General features: G+C 48.6%; 1 long non-coding RNA gene across 2 annotated transcripts; it reads left to right on the top strand.

Annotated features, from left to right (window-relative positions):
- Positions 1-1,224: 1,224 nt before the first annotated feature.
- Positions 1,225-9,767, top strand: LOC122186121. 2 transcript variants are annotated; one of them, XR_006181062.1, is made up of 3 exons: positions 1,225-1,251; positions 7,927-8,322; positions 8,466-9,767. It is a non-coding gene; the product is annotated as an uncharacterized LOC122186121 (long non-coding RNA). The 2 variants fall into 2 exon arrangements; XR_006181061.1 differs by having other exon boundaries at positions 7,871-8,322.
- Positions 9,768-24,531: the final 14,764 nt, after the last annotated feature.

The following is a 24,531-nucleotide window of genomic DNA, read 5'->3' as shown; positions in this document are numbered from 1 at the left end:
GTGCCATTCCAGCACTTCAAGCACCCGAGGGGGTGCAAGCAGGAGGATTTTACTGTTGGGCACTCCCAGAGCCTCCGCCCCAACTTGGTTAAAGTCTGTGCAGTTCAATTTCTGAACGTAGTCTGGGAGCAACATGAAAATTAGATCTAATAATGAATGATTACAACTTTCAAGTTAAGTCTAGTTGGTTGACTAATCAATTTGGTTAAGTGAAAATCCATAGCAAATGAGTCAGCCGCAGTACAACATTTCTCCATCTAATTTAAATTAAAATCACCAACCATAATAATTTCACAATTACTCTGTGAGGATTCACCAGGGACTTGCCCCTTGAGAAAGAAAATGTCAAGGACTGCAGGAGAGACACCAGGGGCACTGGGAGCGTGGGGACAGGGATGGATGCTCCAGCAGTGGGGATGCATTGTTGGGTCTCCAGGTGACACCGTAGCAACTCAGCACCAAAGCATAGCACCTCCCATCCCCCACCCCTCCATGCAGCCCCCAGGGGTTTGGCCATTATTTATAGCGATGGAACAGGGCCGTGCGAGAGGGGAGCCTGGTCCTGTAGATCAATTTGTAATTTTTCTTCTTTGCTGTGGCAAGAGTGTGAGGGATGTGAGCATTAAATCCCCAGGAAAGTCGCCTCTGCAGCAGTCTTTAGTGGTCTGCATTATTTATTTGTGTACAGTTGTGTTACACACTGGGCCCTACCAAAATAAGTAAATAAGACCAGGGCAAGCTGTGTCCGTAGCAGAGCAGATGCTTGGGGATGGGCCTTGTCCTGCACACAGGTGGGCTGCAGGGAGGGGTCTGGGTGCACAGAACCAGTCCTGCTTTCTGCTGGGTCCTCTGCCCCTGTTGTTTACAGCAGGTAATTAATGACCAGTTCACCCAGAAAGCGGAGGGCAAGATGATCTGATGGTTTAATAATTCAGTGCTCTTACAGAACTCTGTGCTTGTGCAAAACACTCAGATGCACACTGCAGAGCAGCTGGCCTGGAAGGCTTTGCAGAGGTTTCTGTGCGTGGCTGTTGTAGTGGAAATGCTAAGTCATGGCTTGAAGCAGTGATTGAGCACCTGGTGGGAAGGCAGGGCCAGCCCAGAGGAGCTCAGGTGCGTGAATGCAATGCACCTGAGAAACCAGAAGGGGGTGGAGGCAGGATTCATCCCTTCCCAGACTTCATTTAAGGGTTGCCAGTGGAAGCAAACATATCTTGCTGGAGCTCTCTGTGTACCTGAGGCCTTTTGAAGGTAAGCAGCTTCTTTCCTTTGTTTTTGTGCCTGTTGTACTTGAGTAACTCCTCGCTTGCTGTAGCCTAGAACTTTACTACTCTGCTGTTGTTGCTGCACTTTCTGTCAGGTTACAACCATAGTGTGTGCAGCTCTGCTGTTGGCATGCTGCTGTGCACGCATGTCTGGTGTGGATGTTTGCAGCAAGGCCTGGTCTCAGGGCAGCCTCAGACTGTGCTGCAGCACTGACAGGCTCTGCTTTCCTTTCTCTGGCATGTGCTAAAAGTAGCAGTCAGATGGATGCCACTTGTGTGACCCCCACAGGACTGTGAGGACTGCCCAAATAAATAATAAAGCATTTCCTTGCTGTTGTGAAAGAGCTCCTGTGGGAAAACATTTTGATGCATTTTGATAAAAGGGTCAGGCCGTGGCTGGTGGGAGCCAGGAGACATTTATTTAATGTCGCCAACACAAAGGGCACTGAGAGCAACGTCTGCCTGCTCCCAAGCTGACATCTCTGCTTCTCATTTCCTGGGTTCAGGATGTGGGGGTTGTGCTGGGGGGTGTGTGAGGGTCACTGCCTTGCAGCCCCCCCCCCCCCCAGGCTTTGTGCCTTCTGTGTGCATCTGTTGGAAGGGGAGGGAGACGTGGCTCATGGAGCAGACGGAACCGTGGTTTATTTGGAGCATCTTGTACTAACTTTACAAATGCTGCATGTCTGCAGGCTTTTAATAGTCGAGTTCCTGGGTAAATGGATAAAAAAATATGTCCTGTGGGGACTAAAGGCTTTAGGGAATAACTTATGCAAATCCTCCAATCTGAAAGCAGGTGGTAACAAGTTTTCTGCAGTTTGCCTCATGGCGATGGTGGGAAACGTGTGGAGTTGGGTAGTGTGGGGCAAAAGCCTCATGAGGATGAAATCGTGAAGCCTGCTTGGCCCTGGGCACCTGACCATCCTCTGGGAGGGATGGAGGCCATGAGGAGATGACAGCCAGGTACCTGGGAAGGTGGGAACAGACAAACTATGCGTTGCTTTCTTTATTTGTTGAGTGATAAAGCTGAAAGCAGGCACCACTAGATCTGCAGTTGGGTTGCTCTGATCCAGTCCCTTCAGAGTGCTCATGTCTAGCATTTCAGAGCTCAGCTCACGTGGGAGCTCCGGGGCTGCAGGGGAAGGAGCCCAAACTCCAGTTCTCTCTTGGTGTGAAGCCTCAGGTTTTATTGGGCAGCAGGAGCTGAGGTGTTGAAAGATGCATTATGAATGCAAGGTGTAGGGAACAGAAATTATTAAACTCACAGATAGCAACAGAGCTTCCTTTGTGAGCGGTGGAGATGGGAAATTATGCTGAAGCAATGCATTGCAAATCACCCAATGAAAGGCAAAGAAGGGCCTTTTATCCTCCAGGCCCTGAAGTTTTTCCGGTATCTTTGTATGCAGAGGCATTCCTTCAGGGGAGAAAGAGAAGCCAGCAATTTTGTGGCTGATTGGCAGGCTGTCCAGTGCCAATAAAGATATTTGTTTTTTCATAGAAGTGCTCACAGACTGAAATCTCGCTCTTGCATTTTCCATTACAGAGGAAAATGAAACTTGGAATGCTTTCTCCATTAGTGCTGCTTAGCCTCAGAGTAATAGCGGTGCTTGAGCGACTTGAAAGGAGAAACAGTGCGCTCCAGCACAGCAACCAGAGCAGGCATGCTGCGTGGAGCATGCTTAAATCACCAGGGAGCCGAGTGCCCCTGGAAGTTGGCCATTATGGCTATTCTTTTGTGTTGTGGATCACTGGGGTGAGGTGGGGAACCAGCATTGGGAGACAGGAGGCTGGGGAAGGGTTGGTGAGCACCAAGCATCCTGAGGTGGCTTTGGTGACCCACTCAGTGAAGAACCTGGATGGTAGCAATGCTGAGATGGATGTAGTTATCCCTGCTGGTTGGCACAGCCCAGGGATGTGGGGCAAGATCCCCTACTGGTCCCCATCCCCTTAGGTGTCCCTGGGTGTTGCCCACTCCCCCATGCTCCACGCTATCACCCCACATGCGCAGCTCCCCGGCAGAGAGGAGGAACATCTGTTAACACAAATGCCTTCCTAATTTCTCCTTAACTCTCACTCAGCATCTGTGCTGAACAAGCCCCGTTCAGCTTGTACCGTGTTTAATTCTGGAACGGATTCAAAAGCGCAGTGGAGCCGGGAGCAGAGAGGAGAGAGACGCTAAATCTTTAATGGTGTGCCGAGTCAGAACTTCTGCCGGGCTCCGTCCTAATCACACGGGGGAGAACAACCAGAGACAGAATTTCTTAATAACAAACACCTTTGCAGCAGCTCATTAAATCACTGCATTTCTGAGGCACAGCAGGACACTTGTGTGAATAAATAGTGCAATCTCCCAGTCTTGAAGTATTTTCACATCTGAGTTATTTCCCCTGCATATGATCAGCTCTGTGTTGTGGTGGTTTTTTTTCTTTTTTGGCTCCCCATCTCTACCACGAATGGTTTTTGCTGATGAGCGCAATTAACAAATGAGAGACAAAGCCGAAAAAAAACACGTCTCCCCCCCAATTCTTTCTTTAATGTTTTAGAGTTGAACAAATAGCAGAGGAAAATAGAGTGAGGAGAGATTTCTGCTGATGATCTGAAGGCGCAGCTTTTTTTTTTTCCTCCTGTTTACTGCCTGTCTTTGTAGACAACAAAATGCCAAATGAAAAAGAAAGAGAGAGAAAAAAGGGTGCCAAAATAAAAGGAGGAAGGAAAGAAAGACCCTCTTCAGGGTGTTTATCCAAGCAGCGTATTTGCTCATTTCCTATCCCAGCTCATGCATAACGCCAATGAGATGGAAAGAGCCTGTTTTTGCTCGAGAGCTACCAACAAACTGGGAGACATGCCACACAATTGACTGTGGTGAAATAAATCGAGCAAAAGGTTCCCTTCCATCACCCTGGCTCTGCAGGGTTCACAGGAGGGGTGAGCACATCCATCGTGTGTGGGGCTGGGGCTGTGCTGTGGGTACTGAGCCTCCTGCTCAGCAGCACTGAAAACAGGGCAGAGCAAGTGTGTGTCTGTGGCCGAGGATGGCCAGGGCTGCAAGGAAATCAGGGCTGTGAGCAGAGTTTAACAGCACCATTGATTTATGGTTATAAATGCTGCATCTAATGTAGGGCAGAGAGTGTTTGAGGAATTTCTAGGAATTGAAGAGTTTCAGTGCTCTAAAGGCAAAACCAGGCTGGGGTACCATGGGCAGGGCTGGGTGTTCCTTGGGCAGAGCTATGGGTACCAGGGGCAGGACTGGGGGTACTGCATGCTGGGCAGGGCTGTAATGTAGGGACTGTGCTGTGGAACAGAGGGCTCGCTGCTGGCCTTCTCCTGGCTCCTCACCTCTACTGCCCAAGGCTTCTGGACACTGTTGTATGATCTTAGGGGAGGAGTTTTTTTTTAAGAGAATGACCTTTTTTTCCCCCTCTCTGAATGGCTGAGGTGAGGTAATGCATCGGAGATGAGAACGTGAGCAGAGCGATGCCATAAAGCCAGCAATAGTGCTTATTCAGTAGTTCAGCTATATGAAGAACTCTGATAATGGCATCAGAAAACTTGTGGCCCTGCAGCACTCTGCATGCTGACAGAGAAATGACGGAGAAATGTCCCAGTGATGTGTTGCAGTGCTGGGGGTGAAGCAGCTCAGGACCCACCTCTGGCTGATACCCCATCCCATGCACTTCACGGGGACACTGCTGCATGCTGACATCCTTAATTTATACCTGTCCGTGTGACGCTTCACAGGAAGCATTTTCCAGCACGGTCTAATTACAAGGTAAATAAATGGTCCCTCCCTTACAGTTAATTCGTTAGGTGGCTTTATTGCCAACAGGAGAGAGATGACACAGAAGGGTATTACGTACAGTGTTGCTAGTAATTATTTTTATTACTTCACACTAGTTTTATTGTGGTAGTAGGGGGAGTTTCGAGTTGTCGCTTTCTGCTTGGTGTAGTTAATGTTCTCTGAGGCTTTCTGGCACGGCTGAGCAGGGTCAGGTCCACAGGCTGTGCTGAGCATCTCCAGGAGAACTCTGAAATGGGAGAGCACTTGCTGATTATTCCCCTGCTGCTGGACCAGGGCTTTTCCTTTTTCTGTAAAACCTTGGTGGAGAGGCTGGCATTTGCAGGATTTTGGAGGAAGTGGATGTTGCTGGAGTTGTGCATGTGAGTGCTGATGGATAACGGCCTCGGTCAGGTGGGGCAAGGATCCGCTCTTCCCTCAAGCATAAGATGGGCTTTTGCTTTTGGATTTATTTCACTTCTATTGGGTGAAAATAACTATTTTAGCAGCAAGCTACTTGTGTAAGCAAATAAATCCTTTGAGCTCTGAAGAATGTTAAGGTGTACAAATGTCTTTGTGAAAGATGATGAATTCCTGTAGTCTTCTCTAGTGAATTTTGCTTCTGTAAATCTCTTCTCTTTGCTTGTGCTAATTGGTCATAGCATTAATTAATCTGATTTCATTATATCTCTTTAATTTGTCAAGATACCATTTCTTTATTGGGCAAAGAAACACTTTAGAGGATTGTCACAATTGGAATAATCCCCCCCTTCTTTAAAGTTACCAAGAGAAGTCGTTATCAATTAAGCTAATTTGCATACGCATTAGTGTAATCGTTTTAGTTTAGCCAAATTTGCGAAAATTTACATAGCAAATTGACCTTCCACATTTTCACTTAAACATATAAAGCGCAAGAGAGAATTGCGTTGGCATTGATAATGAAATGGAGATTATTTTGCATGGTTCTCTTACTAAAAGAGGCCTAATTAGACCAAGTAATTTTTTATTTCATCCCTAATTGCAAAACAAATAAGCTCTTTGGCAGTTTCTTCCCTTTCCCTTTGCCCATGTCACGTGGAGGGGGAGTGCTAATAGGGAAGTCGTGTTCTCATTAAGCCACAGTTGACGTCTGTGTGCTCTTCCATCAGAGGTCCTTCAGTTTCTTCCAGGTATTCTGCTTCAGCTGTTCGAGTTGCCTGGATCACCGATTAATAGACAGCTCCCTCAGTCTGGTCTGCTGAAGTAGCAGAGAAGAAAGGGAAAAAGAGGAATAGTGCTGCTTGTCTAAAGCAGCGCAGCCATGAGAACAGGCAGTGTCTCCCTTCCCACGTGGGAATTACAGCAGAAAGAATTCTAGGCTGTGAAAAATAACGGTGGGGAGTGCTAAAAGTGCCTCCACTGGGGTACCTGGGCTGTCACCGAGTCCATTGCCATGTGCAGAAGGATTCTTGCTAGGTGTGGAGGCATACAGGGAGCACAGGTGTGGCTTGGGTGGGCATGTGCTGCTGACACCAGGATGGCTGAGCTGCTCCTCCAGGTATGGAAGCAATGCAGAAATGGCATTTCTGAACATGCCTGCTGCAAACCCACTGAGCTGTGACTCAGTGTGACGCAGGAGCACTGTTAGAATTAAGGAAATGTTAATGCATGCAGCCAATGTGTGTGGCTGCAGTGGGGTGGGGGTGTGCAGGGGACCCTGCTGGTGCCTGGTGGTCTGGGCAGGGCCTTGGCTCCATGCTTCCCATCCCACCTCACCTCCAGCAGCCTTTGCTACAACCCAGCAAAGGTACTTGCATTTCCTGCCTGCCTGTCCCCACCTCGCCCGCATGCAGAGGGCAGCTCCAGGTGGAAAATCTTTCCTCTCGGGTTGTTAACTGAGCTGAGTGCTTCCCCCCACCACCCTATTTTTTTGGCCTTGAGTGTTTTTAACGGCAGCCTTCATGGTTTGATGGAGGATTTTACACTAATGCAAGGCATTACCTAGTTAATTTGGCCAGAATAGAGTGTAATTTTGCACGGTCAAAGTCATTGCTACTTGAGCTAAAAGTTCCATTACAGTGCACTGCCCACCTAGCTATTTCAGAGCACGCAGAGATAAGTAGCATTTTATTAATGGGTGTCCTCGGGAGCTTATTTAAAGGATGGCTCCTTGTCTGCATTGGAGATGAATATGGGAAGGAGCCAAGGCAGTGAGGGATGCTGGCAGCTGCCATGGATTTGCCACCCCTCTCAGTATGGTGATGCTCTGTCCGGCTCCTGGAGCATTGCGCCTGCAGGCTGCTCTGGATCCCTGGTCCCAGGCAGGGATCTGGTTGCATGAGGACATTATTATGCCAAGCACTGTGTAAACATAGAACAAAAATTTGGCTCCCTCACTTACAAATTATACATGATCCTCTTGATCGCTCTTGTTGGCTGAGGGCTCCCCAGCCTCTCCTGAAGTTGGGACTTGGAATGAGCAGTGCTATGGTGCTCATTGCCCTTTCCCTACAGGAGGCCTGAAGCAGTGAGATGAGCAGAGTGCATGGCTGGCAAAGCCACCTGCAACCCTGCTCTTGTCAGCATCCCCTTGGGATGCTTTGGAACCCCCTCCTGGCTTAGATGGGCTGTGGTAGGCGATGGAGCAGCTCAATGGCCATCACAGCCTCCAAATTGCTGCAAGGCTGTTGTTCTTCTGATTCTTGTGCCCTCGCTAAGCCCAGCGCCAAGTGGCTGCCTGCTCCCTCCTCATGCCCCTCTGCACCTCCTTGTGGCTACTGCTCATGAGCTAAATCCCTTCAATGTGGTGGTTGTTTGTTTTTGGAATTCTTCTCTATTCTCTCCTACCATCCAGCTGCAAAGCAACGAACACACCAGAAGCAAACCAACCTCTCACAAATTATTCCCCAGCTGTGACTGATTCCAGCAAAACACCTTGTGTCTGATCTACAAAGCCCGAGCTGATCTGCACGTCCAACCAAAGCGGGTCCTTCCTCATCACATGCTTGTGCTGCCAGAGCAGGGGATGTGGATAATACTTTAGAGCTGCTACAAACGCTTCGGAAAAGACTCTGCCGTGGTAGCAAACAGCTGGTGTAGCTAATCCACTTTCCAAGCACATTTGCAAGATACATAATTAAGAGTTCTGTTGAGGGGCGAAGCGAAGCAAGCCATTAGATTTGTTTATAATATTCTGGGTAGTGTAATACTCACGCAGGATATCCCTTTCCTGCAAAAGACATTAAGATGATCCTCAGGAAATGTCCCTGGGATTTCCTGATGATGCCTACATGACATTAAATTTGTGTAAGTATTTCCAATTCCATTTGCCATGGAATTAAGCACCATGAAGGATCCCATAATTTTTTTTTTTTTGGACTTGTTAATTGCTGGATCAATCCAGATGATATTCCTTTAGGTTCTCTCTTCTGATTTCTGTTGTTTCGCAGACACAAACTGGGATGGTTTGAGGAAGAGGATGAGCAAGTTCCTTCAGCCTCATCATGGCAGCACAAGCCTGTTGACAAGCTACGTGTGTTTCACCTGCTATTAACTTGCTGCTCGATGACAAGCGACTATTTCTTCCAGAGCAAACGAACACTGTCCAGGTTGAAATTAGCCTGGTTGTGGCCCATGTCCAAAGCAATGTTTGTGTTTGTATGTCTCTGAGTTCAGGGCAGCTGTTGCAATGTGGCACTATGGATTGGGTCTGCAAAGGGAGGCTGCATGAGGGAAGAGCAGGCACGAAATACCTGTTTTTGCTTTATAAAAACTTCCCTGTGGTCTCTACTTTGTCTGCAAGACCCACCTAGCACCTCCCAGTGAGGTCTACTGGGAATCCCCTCATGGCAGGGGGAGAGAGTTGGTTTGAGTGGGGGGGAAAAGTCCCTGATCATCACAGGGGAGTTGGACTAAATGACCCTTAAGGACTCCTTCCAGCTCAAATGGTTCTACGGTTCTTTGAAATGAGAGGTGCCCATGGCTCTGTGCCCTTAGGGTGCAGCAGAAAAGAGAAGTGAAGCCAGGTGATGCATCCCAGCACTTTTGCTACTGGAGGAGGATATGCAGACGTTGCTGCTGTGCAGAGTGGTCTGGAGGTGTGCTCAAGCTCCCAAACACCCTGAGCCTTGCTCTACACCTACTCTGACTCTGTGTGCTTTCATGCAGGTTCCACAGCTCTGTGTGTTTCTCGCCGTGTTTCCATTCTGTCGAACACTCAGAGCCTGCCCTGCACGCATTTCGGAAGCGAAGGACTTTCCTAATTACAGTGCGAACAATCCGAGGTGGGCTCCTGTCTGTCTAACTGTCAGGGAGAATAAGTCAGCGGTGAGTCAGAAGCAGAGATGTGGAAATGATGCGGGAGAAAGGGAATAGTCTGTGCTGGGCTTAATCACAGGGGCCAGGTGCTTTACATTTCTTCCAACAAAACTCTGTTTGCTGCGGGCGCCTGAGGCTAGCTGAGGCGGGCAGCATAGCCGGGGCTCATCAGGCTCACTTGCCTCCTGGGCGCTGTCTTTCACTTGGTTGGGCATTGGCATCTCTGCACCCATCGCATCGCACCCACTCCTTGTTCTGCGTGCGCTCCCGGAGCGGCCGAGGTGCACCATGCAGCCTTCCCTTGGAAGCTGTTTGCTTTGTCATCATTACTACTATTTTACTATTCTTTATTACTATCAGCAGTAATGCAAGCCCTTTGCCTATAGAAAGGATTTTTTTGTTGTTGTTGCTTCTTCTGGAGGGATCCAGGAATTCTCCACTTACCTATGTCGTATTTATTACGCCTGGTTAAAGATCATTAAAGCCTTTGTTAGCAGAGCTGACTGACAAGAAGAGTGGATTAATATTAGAACACCCTGTCAAAAGTGGTGAAAAGGCTGGATTGATTTTATGGGAAGTTTAGTCAGAGTTGTGTGTAAAGCCCTTGGGGGGTTACACTGCAGTGAATCAATCTCCTATATTAGCAACTCCCTCTGGGAATAGTCGACTTCAGTGTTTATTACAGCCGAGGCTGCATATAATAGGGATGGCAGCCACTCGCCTCCCTCTCTTCTTTCTCATAATTTGCTGCTTGCAATTGCAGCCACACAGAGGAGCACCTGAGATAAACAAAGGTGCTGGGCTCTGTGTAGCAGCAGAGCAGTGGGGGGGATGAGATGAGTGTCTGCCACAGCCCTGTCCTGCTGCACCCACCCTGAGCTCTGCCTGAGGACCTGCTGAGAGCTCCTTTGTGGTGGCAGTTTTCATCCCAGTGCCTGGGTCGCAAGAATACACTCAGGACAATACCTGAGAGCTCCTGCAAACATCAATTAACAGAATCCCACGCCGTGTGGGTAAGGAGGGTTTTGGCAACCCTGGAACAGAGACACGTGGTTGAAAGAGATGTGACAAGGTGTCTGTGCACTTTGGATCTAATTGCATTCAATCACTTCTGGATCTAAAGCATCACCGGTGCAGCAGGGATGCTGTGGGCCAGGAGGGACTGTGCACAGCTCATGGCACTGCAGTGATGGCATTCCCACAGCTGATGGCTCCCGACCTTTGCCACATCAGCTGCTTGATGGAAACCATCAGCACTTTTTGGAGAGACCAATGCAGTAGAGGCAGGTCCTGCAGTCTGTTGGTGGTTCCTCCAGCTGTGCCTGCATCCTTTTGTGCCTTACCCAACAAGCCAGATAACTTTCATTCCTCCTCTTCCACTGTCACTTACTTCACTTTTTATCTGCTCAACAGCAATTCCTTTCTGCTCCCCCCCATCCTCTTCTCTCACTAATGCTCTTCACTTTCAAATGCTAATAATCTGCAGCACTAAAAGGCTTAGAAGTGGTTCTAGATTGTTTGATCTTTGGCCTGTGATCTACTTTCATCTTCCAGCTTTCAAATGTTACTTTGGATTTACTTTAACCTATTAACACGCTTGGTATTCACAGGCATGCACTTTTGGTGTGTTTTGCATCAGATCCACCCAAATTCAAACAAGCAGGGGAAGTTACTCTTCTGGACACCAACTTTTCACAGTCTCTATTTGCTCACAGGCACAGTGGGGGTTTTGCTCTCCTGTTTCCATGTTCCCTGGGGATGCTGAGGATGAGGATGTGATGTTCCTGGTTGTGAGGGGACAGCGGTGGCCTTGGACCTGCAGCCACCAGCCCAGCACCCAGCAGGGGATGTGGTGTAGGGGATCACCCTCCTCCTCCTTTACAGTGGCACCTCTGGAGAGAATGGCTTTGAAAGCACCGCTTATTTTCAGCAGCTCCTCTGGACTGTCTGGTCCTCAGTCAGTGTTGGATGTCTGAACAGAGACATCAGAGCTTTCCTGAAGCTGTTATAACTTAATCTGGCAGGCCAGCCTGCTCTGGCACCTCTTGCCAAGAGAGGAAGCCAGAGCACTAGATGATTTTCAGACATTAGTGACTGCCATAAATCAGAAAGCAGAAGTTATCGAGTGCTCTGCTAATGGACATTTCCTTCCAGAGTATCCCCTCTCGGGCTTTGCAGGGGCACAGAGGCTGCTCCCAGTGGGGGAAGCCAAGGGAGCTGTGCTAAGGCTGGGAAATGTGCTGAGGAAAGAGGCTGCAAGGTGAGAACCAGGCCCCAGTTCCAGCCTGACTGCTGCACTGCTGTGGCTGCTGGTGCTGCTGCTCTCTGTGGGGGCCCCCAGCCCCATAAGCACCAGCCGTGCTTTGAGAGCTGTGCAAATCCCAAGCCATCAAAGGGACGGCATCATTGGAGGCCAACTTGCAAATGACTTTTGCAGAAGGGAAAAGGGTGCAGAAGGGAGATTTTAGCCAAGCTGAGCGCTGGGCAGGGTTTAAACTATGTGGAAGTAGTTGATGTTTTGGTGCTGAGATGGCAGTGCTCTGTGCTGTGCTTCCTGACTCCTTAGGGCTGAAGGGGCAGAGCCTCGAGCCCTTTGCCTTCAATGCCGATTCCCAATCAAAGCGATGCAGTCCTCAAGGAGCAGCGAACTGTTTAATATTTAAACCCAAACAGCCCAGGCAAAGCTGCTTTTCTTTTTTATTTATTCTTTTAATTAAATGCCAATTAGAGAGGGGGGGAAAGGCATTAAACACTTAAATACACACTACACCCAGGTTGCTCAAAGTTGTTACGACCTAATTATCTACTTAAGTGATCATTTGAAATTCCATATCAAGCAATTCATAATCTGCCCCAAAACTGAAGGCTCAATGAGCATCGATGGGCAGTGCCTACCCTGTGGTTGCTACCTGTGGGATTGAAATTTCTACCTGCACATCCGTGGGGACTTTGTGCAGATGGGGCTGGGAAAGAAGTGGTGTTTTCTGCCTGGAGCTGCAACCTAAAGCAAGGTCACTGTCAGGAGTTCTGTGGGTGCTTTTTCCCATGTCTCCATGCTTGGAGGTTGCAGTTTCCTTGCTGCAGGGCTCTTCTGGTTCTCCTGGCTTCGAGGTGCTATTATCTGCTCTCCACCCTGCTGCTCTATGAACACTGAGGGACATGGGATGGTGGGGATGGGTGGATGACTTCATGATCTTAGAGGTCTTTTCCAGCCTTAATGATTCTATGACAAGCTGGTGCCACCCATCTCATGTCACTTCAGCCCAAAATGAGTTCTGGGGGAGGCATGATGGTGAAATTCCCCACTCACCAAGAAAGGGTTCAGCCCTTCTATGCACCTTATCAGGGCTGGAAAATCTTCCACCGCATTTCCTTCTGTGGAAAGTGCTGCCCCCTCAATTAAACCCTGTGCACGTGTCTATCTGCATCCAACTGAACCCTGCTTATCTGCCCCCAGCACCACTCTGTGAGCTCAGGGTTATGAGGGCAGATTGGGGAGCCCCATCCATAACCCACAACGCCACCGCGCCTAACGAACAATGCATTAATTAGAGGCAGCAATTCAACCTCCACCGTAATCAATTCCAGCAGCGCCCGCTCTGCCTGCACATCCGACAGCCTCTTCCACTCCCCTCTGCAAGATTTATTAATTATCAATGCTGGCTCCGGCGTGGCATGCAGAGGAGAGCAGGAGCGAGGAGGTGGTATCGGCGGCGGAGATCTGAGAGACGTCTGAAGGGGATTGGCATGTGCAGGAGACAGCCTGCCTCCTGGGGACTCGCCCGGTGATCTTTTTTTCCTCCCTTCCTCCTGCTTTTCTTTTAATTAGTGGAGTTGGTGCGATGCTCTGCTTGGACAGCAGGGAGGAGGGTGCGCGGCAGCAGGCAGGGGCTGGTGGGTGCGTGCAGCATCCCCTGCTCCCTGTATCCCATCCCCTCACCCAGGGCAATGCTTCGTGCCTGGGGCAGGCCCAAACCCACAGCCCTGGAAGTTGGCTCTATGCTGACCCTCTCCACCCACCTGTAAACTGCAGCCCTGCCAACTATTAAGCTCTGGTCTTTCCACCTATGGATGAAGCGTGGCGATTTCCAAGCCTGCCAGCCAATGCCAGCGGATGACCTTGTGGTTTTATTGATCTCTTCTTTCCCACTGGTGCTGGGGGAGCCGTGTTTCCAAGCCTGCTGGGGGCAGCTGGAGGAGGCGGGTTGGTGTGGGACGGGAGGGCTGGAGGCAGCTCTGGCCCTCAGGCTCGCAGCCCATACTGTACCCCAAGCATTTTTATTTTTTTTTTAATACTATTAGAAAAAAATACAAAACCAGTTATTTTTATGCCCCTTTGCCCCCCTGTGCTCTCCTGCCTGCTGTGTGCAGGAGGCACTGGGGGTTGCCCCCATTGTGCTCCCCTGGGCTGGCTCAGCACAGCACACAGTGCCAGCACCAGCAGCTTTGGGCACAGCGTTGTATTGGCATCTGCATGAGAGCTAATAAGGAAACATCATTTTAAACTTCAGCCCTCATTTGCCGGCTACGAAACAGCAAAACAAAGCGAGTGAGAAAGCGTGAAGGGGGAGTATGTTCTAAATATGCCTGGGAGGATTCAAAGACACTTTAAAGTGGGGATGTGGTCTGGGGAAGAATCTATTTTCAATGCAGATTTGTTTTTGTTTGAATTAGTTGATGCTTATTTTAAGCTCCTGTGGCACGTTGTCATCTCCGGATTGCTTGTTTTCCTGTGCCAAAGTCAACCTTAATTTTTTTTTCCTCCTTTCAAGAGGAACCCACGATTTTCCCTCTGTTGCACAGTGCATCAGATGGGCAGGACAGACCCAGCTTCTCTAAGCAATGCTGACAAGATTACCTACAGATTGCTGGAGTAAAATGTTGCATTTCAACTAAAGCTGGGGCAGATGGCAGAGGAAAGCGCTGGAAACTTGTCACTAATTTCTAGTGAAGGACAAACCTCTTGGGGATCATGGGTTCACTCTGGGTAAGCTGGAGAAGTCTGGCTGTGTTGCTAATGCTCATCCCATGCAACTGCATTGGGGAACATCCCTACTCCCTGCACCCCAAATTGTGCCTTGAAATGAGGGGATGGAGATGCCTGGGCCCCCTGCAGCTCGCCTTGGCAACCCACCTCCAGCAGGTTTGCCTTCAGCAAGGGGTAAATGCTGCCTTCACATCTGCACAAAAGGGGCCAGAGGATTTAAGTGAAGCATGGACAAACTTCAGAAATATCCTGTGTAGCCTGGGAATACTTCTCTTTCATTTTGTATCAGGAGACTTGGAATGGGAACACTTGTGAAAGAGCAGCAACAGGTACTGCTTATCCTTGGGGGGCTCAGTGCCTTCCCAGAGAAGAACAAACATGGTGGAAGGAGGGCTGCAAGCACAGGTCTGGCTGTGATGCTGCAAGGAGAACACAAGCAAAGCACGAAGTTCCTAAATGCATGGGTGTAAGGTATGGGCCACCAGCCCCACTCAGCAGAGGTGGGCCTGGGAGAACCATCAGCCTCAGTGGGGAGCAGCAACAGGGCTCACACCACTCATACTGCTGGTTGGAGTTTGGGAATTGCACCTCATCCCCTCCCCAGGAGCTGGTGGCAGTGTGGCACTGCCTTGGGCTGCGCACATGTGGGCTGAAATCAGACAGCCGACAGAACCCAGTCCGAAAGATCAGATATTAGCTAATGAGCTAATTAGTTTCTTATCAGCAGCTAATGGCCAGGAACTTCGTCGGCATCTGTCGCCATCGCCGGCGGATGGGGCAGATGCTGAGGATGTGGGACCAAAGCAGAGCTACCAACACATCCTGCTCCACGCTGTGGGACCCTCTGCTTCTGTTTTTGTGCTCTGTGCCGGTGCCTTTGAAGATGGGCACACCATCAATTATGTAGCGCAATAAATAAAGCTCTTGACCTTTCCTTGAGCTTGCCCCGAGACACTCCTGCTCCTACACTGGGGCTGCTCGCTGGTGTCATTACTTAGGCTGTGCCGTTTCTCATCGCGCTTTCGTCCTGCCCTGTTTTCTCTACATTAATCACCACAGAAAAGGTCCAGGGTGCACGAGAAGCCCCCGCAGTGCCAAACCCGTGCATCCCTGGCTCTGCTCAGCCCCCGGGACCCTCCCGGCCACCAGCGAGATGCCTGTTGGTCTCTGTCTGCTGTCACTCCCTTAGATTTCAGCTCAATCATTTCTGAAATGCGGAGCTGTAGCTAAAACGCCTTTGCAGTTTAACAGGATTTTTCACAGCCTACACAGCAGAGGCTAGAGTTGCTCATCACCTGCTGTTGTAATCTGCACCGTTAAGCCTCCAGCTCTATACAGAAAGCTTAACTTTGCTTTGCTTATTTGCCTTCTCTATTCCCTCGCATCCGGCAGCCATATTTCAGGCAGGAAAAGTTAATCTTTTTTTCCCCTGACTCCAGACAAAGGCATTTCAAATGAGATACAAATTGCTGATGAAATTATTGGCTTTGAGCCCCGTCTGGGAAAGGCCCACTTAAAAGAGCCCCTGCTAAAAGGAAGAAAGCCATTTTCTGCAACTCTGACAGCACTGCCAGGAATCACAGAATCGCGGAGTGGTTTGGGTTGGAAGGGAGCTGAAGGCCGCCTGGTGCCGCTCCCTGCAGCGCACAGGGACACCCACAGCTCAGCAGTGCTCACAGCCCCGTCCAGCCTGACCTTGGCTGTCTGCAGGGACGGGGCACCACCGCCTCTCTGGGCAACTTGTGCCAGCGCCCTACCAGTGGCTGAGATGCTCTCCCTGCAGGCAATGGGATCCTGATCTGTCCCTGCAAATGCACAGAGCATAGAATCATAGAATCATAGAATCACCAAGGTTGGAAAAGACCTAAAAGATCATCCAGTCCAACCGTTCACCTATTCCCAACAGCTCCCACTAAACCGTGTTCCTCAACACAACATCCAGCCTTTCCTTGAACACTCCCAGGCTCGGTGATTCCACCACCTCCCTGGGCATCCATTCCAGTGCCTGACCACCCTTTCTGAAAAGTAATACTTCCTAATGTCCAGCCTGAATCTCCCCTGCCACAGCTTGAAACCATTCCCTCTGGTCCATCTCCACAGCTGTGTTCAGGATGGGCTGTGCAGGATGCTCCCTTCCTTAGGGCTCATTATGAATGCCGTCTTCAAAGATAAATGTACAACTTGATGCAGAGGTATGCTCTCTGGCAAAACTGAAAAGTTATAGATGTTAGCTTTGTGGCTTTATGAAAGCGCTTTCTTATGGAACCTGAAATGACCAAGATTAGATTGAATTAATATGTACAGTTTTTTTTTTTACAAAGATTTCTAGCAGAAGCATTTCATAAAAATGCAAATCTCAGCTGAGATTTATAATTAGTAGAGATATGTGTGGAGCTCACAAATTATCAGCAAAGCCAAACTCTCCATGGATAATTGCATGGGGCTGTGCTCAGCATCTGATGGCATCCTCTCAACCCTGCTGCCAGCTCAGGGGCAGCGCAGGATGCCCTGGGCACAGGCATGGCATGTGGGAACTCTGCAAAAGCAGGATGCAAGGGGATATCATGGAGCATCTTCTGGGAGCAGGAAGAGGAAGAGGACGAGGCAGATTGTGATGCAGTTGTCCCGATGCTTCCACATGCTCCTCCTCCTTTTGTGGTGTGGGAGTAAGTCTGCTGTGCTGGGAGCTGCTGGGTGAGCTGAGAGGAGCAGAGATGCAATGCTCTGGGGCAATCCATCCTGCTGAGGTGAATCTGTACGTATTGGTTTTTCCAACTTCTTGTGATTTCCTGACACCGTGTGAAAAACCGCAAAAGAAAAGTTATTACAACTGCTGTGAAGTTTTTGGGGAAGGGCAGCAAACCTCTGCAGCAGCACAGCTTTTCATAGGATCATAGACTTGTGGAATCATAGCATGGCTTAGGTTGGAGGGCAGCTCAAAGCCCACCCAGTGCCACCCTGGCCATGGGCAGGGCTGCCCCCCACCAGCTCAGGCTGCCCAGGGCCCCATCCCACCTGGCCTGGAGTGCCTGCAGGGATGGGGCACCCACAGCTCTCTGGGCAGCAGCGCCAGCGCCCCACCGCCCCCTGACAAAAGGATTGCTTCCTCACAGCTCACCCACATCTCTTCTTTTTCAGGTTAAAGCCATTCCCCCTTGTCCTTTTCCTCAGGCAGCATTGGGCACGTCCAACTGTGAGCTTTCATTTCTCTTCCATTCTGTCTCTGCCATTTCTTCTGGAGGCCAGAAGGAGACCCTGGTGGAATATTAACTCCGTGGTCGCTGAGTGATTATTTATTGCAATCATTGCTTACGGGTCCTTTGACTCGTCTCTGTTAATTAGACTGCAGGGTGTAATAAACGTGATGGAAGGCGCCCAGGCAGGGCTGGGGATGCTGCAGTGTGTGGAGCAGCCGCTGTGCTGGGTGCAGCCTCACGGCCAGCTGAGCCTTGACCTCATCCATCCAGCAAAGGGCAGGAGAGGCTTACAAGTCTGAAATTGTATTAAAAGAGAGAGCTGGTGCTGAACAGCGTGGCCCTCCTGGAAATGAGCTCACGCTTCCAGAGTGCCTCCTTGGTGTTCTCCCAGTGCCTGGCCTCTGGGTGCTGAAGCCTGGCACCCAGATGCTCACCATGGTTCTATCTGGATGGTTACTTGTGCCCAGGTCACCCACTTCAGCACAGTAGAGATCTGCTCCCGTGGGGCAAATGGTGGCATGCACACCCCAAGGGTGTTGTGGGGTGGGAGGCACAGGCACACAGAGCTGCCTCTGCCCTGTATCTGGAGATATTAGGGAAGGAAGGAGAAATGAGCTCATTAAAATGGCATTGCAACCCCCAGCGGGGACTCCTGCTGAAGCAGACTGTGTGTAGTGCGTTACGACGAGAGCTGAGAGCAGCTCAGCTCCGAGAGTTATTTAAAATTTAAACCCACAAATTAAACAGGTTCGTTTTTTATAATGATAGAGTCCAGGTCCCGGGTCCCTGAGCACCTCTCACTCGCAGACAGCTGAAATACTTCTCTCCGTGAGCAGCCTATGGGTTCTAACATCCCCGCTGCTCACATATGTTCCTGCTTGTGGCCGGGTGCTACTTGCCTTTAGGTTGGCTATGGCTGAACTCCCCCATGCTCCCCCAAGCCTCAGTGGTGCCACGCAGAGCTCGGGTCAGCCGCAGTCTCAGCTGAGTCCTGCTTTGAGTTTTAACTTCAGTTTTTAAATTATCACTCAAAGCAAAGACGTGGTGAGAGGAGAAGAAGTCCTGACATTTGTGTCACAAAAGGAAACCTTTTTTCCTTTCTTCTTTAAAGGCTGGCTTTTCTCCTGCTGCTACCTGTTGCTCTGAATGGATTCAGTGAAAGGAAGCTTTGGGATGGCAACACTGAAATTCTAAGCCCTGCAAGAAAAGCAGACGTCACAGGTGAGAGATGTTCTTGTCTTACAAAACAGAAAAAAAATTAGGCATCATTAAGAGCAGCAAGCTTCAGTCTCTGCAATTTAATGATGCAAGGCAGTCTGCATAGCACAGCTGTCCCTCCACACAGCAGGGCAAAGCGGTGCTCTGAAGTCATGGTGGGGACAGGTAGAATTTTCCTATTGATACTTTTCCTGAAGAATTAATGTTTTAATTTAATAAGTAGGCTGATGGAATTTGTCTTTGTCCTTAAACATGTGCAGCTTTAGCTCAGAAAAGACAAGCACAAAGGAATGTTTGCTTAATCCACCGCGTTCCAGCTCTAGCGTTTTTGTGTTGTCACCCGGATGGGATTTTTGGGTTGTCACAACCATCTTTGGGAAAAATGTGCCCATCTCTCATTCCATCCTTGCTCTCGTATTAAGAACTCCTTCCCACGAGCTCCTGGGAAGGGCTCAGTAACCAGGGGCTCTGCACAGGGAGCTTCGTGCTTGTCGAATGGTGCAACACAATTTAGGACAAAAGGGAGAGAGACAGAAAGGGGGAAATTTTATTTTATTTTATTTCAGTGCAAAACTGTCCATTTTAAATACCCTTTTTATTACATTATCTGCATAGTAATACTAATAATAGATCTTGTTGGCAGTTCTAATGAGGCCGGAGAATATAAAGTTTCCAATAAAGTTAATTGTTGCCTTTAATATTCTCACACATTTATAGGTGGTAAATCTTTTAATGGAAAAAAACACCCATTTTTCTTCCATTATGCATTCAGGACTGGTCCATTCCTTGATGGGCCAAACCCATGTGCTTGGCTGGGCCAGTTATGGGACAACAGAAAGGAAATCAGCCCTGAGTTTTATTTAAACCATCAGTTAGGGAAGAGCTTGAAAAGTGTTTCAAAACCCCTTTAAAAGGTCCTTTCTAGGGTTAAATCAAAGATTTTAAGTTTATCTGAAGAGGAGTTTCCTGCACTAGGAGAAAAACCTCTTGGCATGCAGCCTGCCTGGGCTCAGGTCTGACAGGAGTGGAACACCTCTATGCTGTCAGTGCCTGGGTCTGCTCAGTTGTGCTCTGCTCCTCTTCCTATTCTTCCTCTTCGTCCTCTTCCTCTTCTTCCTCTGCCTCTTCATCCTCTTCTTTCCCTTTCTCCTCTTCTTCTTCCTCTTCTACATTTCCATCATTTTCTTCTTCCTCTTCTTTTTAGTCTTCTTCTTCCTTTTCTTCTTCCTCTATTTTTCTCCTCTTTTTCCTCTTCTTCCTCTTCTTCCTTCTCTTCTTCTTCCTCTTCTTCCTTCTCTTCTTCCTTTCCTTCCTCCTTTTTCTTCTTCCTCTCCTTCCTCTTTTTCTCTTCTTCATCTTCTTCCTTTTTTCTTCTCTTCCTTTTTTCTTCTCTTCTTCCTCTTCATTTTCTCCATTTTCTTCTTCCTCTTCTTCTTTTTTCCCTTTTTTTCTCTTCTTCTTTCTCTTTTACATTTTCTTCATTTTCTTCTTCCTCTTCTTTTTTAGTCGTATTCTTCTTCCTCTTCTTCTTCCTCTCTCTTCCTTTTTCTCATCTTTTCCATCTTCCTCTTCTTCTTCCTTCTTCTCCTCTCCCTTCCCCAGGATGCTGCCAACCTGCTGCTCCAGCACTGGGTAATTTATATGTGATGCTGCCATTGGCTGTGCCTTCGTTCATAACAGGTGGTTGGATAATTAAGTGTGCTTTATGCCTACAACACTGTTTTGCTCAATGTAATTGCAGATTCCATATAAATAATTCACATGGAATTATTATACTGAGGACATTGCTTGCCTCCTCATAATTTGCTTAACTGAAATAGGCTCTTTCATCACTAGCAGTGATTCGCTTTAAGACCATGTACACAGCATCCTTTACAGCCCGACTTCAGCGGAGATTACTGTAAATTTAATTAAGTTATGCAAATTGTTTGTCCACTCTGCGGTGAAAGGGCGTAAGGCCACTGGACTGTGCAGCCCAAGGGCAGCGAATGGGAGCAGTGAGCCTGGCACCTTTTGAAAGAAATAGGTGATTATTAATAACGAAATAATAACAGCAACCTACTTATAAGTGGTGCCTTTCCTCCCCGCAGTGATACTTGTGCTTTTTGCTAAGTGCATGCAAGGCAGCACGTCTTTGCTGTTAGCACTGCATGGGAGTGATTTCGGGTTGCTGCTGTCTGGCTGCATGAAGGCACTCGTTGAGAGATGTCCTCTGGTGCAGCGATGGGCACTGTGTGGGCTGAACCCATGGGGAGGGCACAGCAAAGTGCTGAGCCCAGTGATGGCCAATAACGATGCGTTGGCTAAACACAGCCCTGTGAGCAGCAGAAAATACACAGCAGAGCTTCGTGTTCTGATAAAAGAATCTGAGTGTTTTAGGATTACTGCAAAAGATAATCGATTTTTTGGTGTATTTGGGACTCCATTTTCAGTCAGTGTAAATACATTACCTGCAAATTTCCAGATGGGAGGTGCGTGCCGTTATCCACATCAGTGTGCCTTATCCACGTCATCGCGTTTGGGCAGACATTTGTGAGCAACCACCTTCAAGGATGAAGCACAGGAAGAGTAACACTTCATCCAGCATCACTGAAGAGCACCATGAGACCTCACTGAGAGCTGCAGCCTCTGCCATTGAACCACACTGATGTGTCGGGTTCACAACAGCAAGGTCAAACATCACACTGGTCTGATGGCTTTGTTGCCCTCTTTTTTCTACTCTTATAACAAAATATTAAAAATTAAAATAAGTTTTGCAACTTGTGTACATGAATTATATTACACATATGAGGGCTGCTCTGAAAGTAATGCCTCCTGTTTTATGATGTCAGCCCACCACATCAGAGCTGCATGCTGGTGGTGCAGCAGTAGAGGTGGAACCTTCCCACCAAGATCCATTGCATGTTGTTGCCGTGTGACAGACGGCAGCAGAGGGGCAGTCGGACGCAATGGTGTCTGACATGGAAGTGCAGATGAAGCAAAGGTGTGGAATTGAATTCCTCCATGCAGAAAAAATATCACTTACTGATGCTTGGTGAATATTTCTGAGACCAAACAGTGGATGTGAGCACAGTGAGGAGCAAGTGGTGCTCTTCAGCAGTGGCAGCAGTAGATCTGATCTGCTGGTGCAGGTTCTGATGAGCATGGCATGTACCTCTTGTTCTGCTGGCAAAATGCAGAGTTCATGGTGGTGACTACGTTGAAAAAGAGTGTTTTGCAGCTGAGAATTTAGTCTATCAGACAGTGTTATTGTGTTCTTTGTGCTCTTGTAGCTTCCATGGAAATAAATAGGGGGTACAACTTTTGGAGCAAGCTGTGTTCATGCAGCCCACAATGATTCCTCTTCACTCAGTGTGCCATGGGTTGGGCACCCACATTGTACAGCACAGAGACGAGTGCAGAAGAGAAAATGATGCTGCAGCAGGTGATAATTCAGGTAACAGCACCCCTCCCCACCCCAGGAGCTCTCTTGCCATTAGGATTTCTGTGTTCCAAGGAGCACTCAACAAGCTGCCAAATATTTATAACAATGAGAGCGTGCTCTTACTCCATGTCAGCCCCTCTGCCCCCTCCTCGGCCCTAGGCTCACGGCATCACCTGAATAAATGACCCTTCCCAACCCCCCAGGGCCCATGGTAGGGTTGTCCCTATCCAATGCAGGAGGAGCTCAGACTGATGTCCCCAAGGTCACTCAGCATCTCAATGACAGAGATGGATTTAGAACCCAGGAGGTGGCCTTAAAAAAAAAAAAAAGAAAGAAAGAAAAAAAGAAAAAAAAGAAAAAAAAAAAAAGAAAAAGGTCTTATCTTTATTTTTTTTATTGCATTTAAAAAATAAAACACCGTTATTAAATATCATAATACTCATAATAGATTTGAGACTTGAACTGCATCCAGAGATGCTAAATGATAAATATAGCTATTATCAGAATAAGCACTCAGTGAAATTGATAGCTAGCATTTGTTTAATGAGTGTGTATATATACACAGAGAGAGGCATGCATGTGCGTGGAGGGGGAGAGATTTCCATGCGCGTTCAGAAGGGAAAATTCTGATGTAGCAGAACACTGTCAGCTCGTGGCAGTGCTTTCCTGCTGCTCAGACACCCCTGCAGAGAAAGTGTTAAATTCTGTCATGCTAAAGGTCACAGGAAGACCCAATAAATGCCCAGTTTAACAATGGGGAGAAATATTTTTATCGGTAACCTTTTGAGAAGCGAGTTTAATTGCATGCTAACAGTCATTCACTGAGGGCCGCTAGGAACTGCAGGGGAAGGCAAATGACAACAGTTTGAAGGGTCGTTAAAGTTGGACTCTGCTTTGCTGAGTTTGATGCAGAGTGATCTCAGTGCTGCTGGAGAGACCAGGGCTGGTGGCGGCCAGGAGCCCCAGGTGGCACTGCTGTGTGTCAGGTGGGGATGGAAAGGTTTGGAAAGGAACCTGCTGGATTTGGAGATGGCACAGCTAATGCATGCAGAGCGCTGCAACTGGGGTGTACAGGGTGGAAAGAATATCTCAGATACATCACACCTGGTGGGTGTCCCCTGGTTATTTGGGGTTGAAAGCAGAGCACCTGGTGGGGGAGGCAGTTGCAATGTATTATGAGGGCAGCCTATAAGATGGTGCTGCCCAGAGCAGCTTTCTTTTAGTAGGGAACGTAGAGGAGTGTGAACATCTTCCTTCAGGGCTCAGCCAGGCTCCAGGGGTGGGCAGAGTGGTGTTTAAGGCTCCATTCCCTGCTTCTTTGTCAGCCAACAGCAATGGGGCTGGGGTGGTCCCAGCGCTTGCTTGGAAGGCTGCCCAAGGTAAGCATAGCATCTTCTCTCTTATCAACCTGGTGGTGTGTGTGGCAGTCACTACAACCTTTTCTTAGTGCCTCTCCTGCTGCTTTGGAAATGGAAAAGGGAAAGTGTGTGGCTGTGGTCCTTGTCCCCTGTCCTGCTGCAGGCACAGCTGCCCACTGTGCTCTAGGGTAGCACTTCATTCTGCACAGCTTGCAGGTGTGGGTTAAATATTTCCCTGCTTTCTGGTCTGGGGGGACAAGGGCTGCAGCTTGCTACATGGCCTTGCACAGGTGAAAGTGATGATGGTGATAATTGAGGGCTAATTACTTTCTGCTGGCAGTGGGCCACCAGGTGTCCTGGCTGGCACAAAGTCAGAGGCTGAGAGTTGTTTTCCCCTCTGAGGTCTGGCAGAGGGGAGCAGCTGCAGGTGGTGCTGCTCCTTTTTTCTGTGCTGGTTTTCACCAGAGCTGCTCAGTAACACCATCTCCCAGAGGTGCCTTATGTTGGGGGAAAGAGGTATGGGTCAGCACATTTTTTTTGGAGGCAGGACCAAACATAAACCATACTTCTCTTTGTTGTCATGTTTCCTTGTTGGTTTGGCCAAGCTGAGCAAATGACCCAGCTTGGAATTGACTTTGCAAGCATTTCTGCTCAGACAGTGCCCCTTTCTATAACCTGTAATGATACCTCTGATGTGCTGCTTAAACAGGTTGTTTCCTCTCTATAGACTTTTAATCTCATATTTTTCCAAACTGCTCTACCTTTATCTCTCTAGACTCTAAATGTATATTTCCATCCAGTCCATAATGCCTCGTTTCAGTTGTTGAGCACTTACAATGCAGAAATTAATGTCAGTCTTAATAGCTGCAGGGAAAGTAAGGGATGAGGGCTGCATGGTGTTATCTCAGGGTACAGAGCAGATTTAGCTGTGGCTGCAGAACAAGCTGCTCTCCTCCTGGCGCTCTCAGATGCTTGGGGCACCCCTCTGGTAGATGATCCAAACCAGTAGTCAAT

The sequence above is a fragment of the Lagopus leucura genome, unplaced genomic scaffold, assembly GCF_019238085.1.
Source record: "Lagopus leucura isolate 7727_CA_CO unplaced genomic scaffold, USGS_WTPT01 Super-Scaffold_100034, whole genome shotgun sequence".
Taxonomy (NCBI): domain Eukaryota; kingdom Metazoa; phylum Chordata; class Aves; order Galliformes; family Phasianidae; genus Lagopus; species Lagopus leucura.
The sequence above is the reverse complement of the archived record's forward strand: the minus strand, read 5'-3'. Positions and strand labels throughout refer to the sequence as shown.